General features: G+C 41.8%; 1 pseudogene; it reads right to left on the bottom strand.

Moving 5' to 3' along the window:
- Positions 1-425: 425 nt before the first annotated feature.
- On the bottom strand, positions 426-966 carry Ebag9-ps1 (estrogen receptor binding site associated, antigen, 9, pseudogene 1; annotated as a pseudogene).
- Between the last annotated feature and the right edge of the window lie 486 nt (positions 967-1,452).

The following is a 1,452-nucleotide window of genomic DNA, read 5'->3' on the forward strand; positions in this document are numbered from 1 at the left end:
ATAATTTACACCCATTTTTTTCAGCTAGAAACACTAGCTTGAGAGGTACTTGTCAGGTATATATTCCTCTTGAAATCACTTCTCTTACAGAAAACAATTGTCCATATTTGAAACTCTTTGAAGAAAATGCTTGTCTCATTATTTTTGTGTTTTGAGTCTTGATTACTAATAATTCAGGGTATATGGGGAGAATCTTGGTGCCCTGGATAGCTCAATAAACACATTAAGATCAAGCACAGTGTTTGTGCTCTGAAAATACTGTCCAGTCCATACAAATGCTGCTGTGTGGGCTGTGGGCTTTGACTTATCCGACTGGCATAGGATACGAAGACGCATGTGTTAGGAAAGCTTCGTGCCGATTTGGTTTGGCTCCCTTCTCCATTATCTTCCTTTGTTGTTCTGGTTTCTTCACTGTCTGCAATGTTCTACTGCCTCAGAACTTCTTCTACTTACCAGGCTGCTTCATCTTTCTCCTCCCATGCATCGATATTTTCTTGCCATGTATCTAAGTCATCTAATTATGAAGATTGATGAACAAAAGGCATATCTTGTGTAGCTGCCAATCTACTGGAAAAAAAAAACCTGTGCTACCACCTGGGACACCAAAATTTAATGGTTCTCTCTTCTTAATGACAATTTTCTGAGTTTTCTGTATAGTTGGTGTAACGTCCTTGAAATAGTCAGGTTCCGGTTGTTCCAAAGAGTTCTGCTGCGTTGCCACATTCCCATTCCCTCCTTAGATCTTTTACACTTGTGGGTACATCTTCATCCCAGGAAGTCCAATCCTCCAGTCTGTCTGCTTAGGGACAGACGAATAATCAACTGTGGTGGGCAAAGTTATTTGGTCTCCACTTAATTTCCTTCCTCTGCCAGATGTGCATATTAATCTTTTAGGAACAAGAACACTGTTGCTAGGCAGGTACAAACATTAAATAACCAAAACTGAGTGAAGGTCATGGTGAGAACCAGAACCTACCTCTCTGGCTCCCTGCCTGCCTGGCAGAGGCTCCGAGCTGCCGCAGGTCATGCATGATCACAAGGCTCACGCACAGCAGCTGTCTGCCCCTCTTGGACTTTCTACTTTCAAGGTCTTTTCCAATGATGTCTCTTCTCCTTAAACTGATTGTTAAGTTTAGGTTAAAACCAGTCAGCCATGCCTCTGACCAGGGTGCTGGCGAGGCTTCTTATTGACAAGATCAGACTTGATCATGATACCCATGATCAGAGTCCCATGAGAGGAGCAGGCACGAGCAAATTACTAGTTAACCAAGTACCTCAGTGGTTGGTCACTAGAGTGTTGCTCAGCAGTCTTCATGGGAAAAAGGTATTGGGGTGCATTTCCTTCATGAGTATTAGACATAATTATTTCATACATACAGAAAAGAGGGGAATGGGGTACTTACTGTTTTAGGAATGGGATGATATTTTTATTTTTGTTGTTGTTTTCTGTTT

Source organism: Rattus norvegicus, chromosome X, assembly GCF_021556685.1.
Source record: "Rattus norvegicus strain SHRSP/BbbUtx chromosome X, alternate assembly SHRSP_T2T, whole genome shotgun sequence".
NCBI classification, from domain to species: Eukaryota; Metazoa; Chordata; class Mammalia; order Rodentia; family Muridae; genus Rattus; species Rattus norvegicus.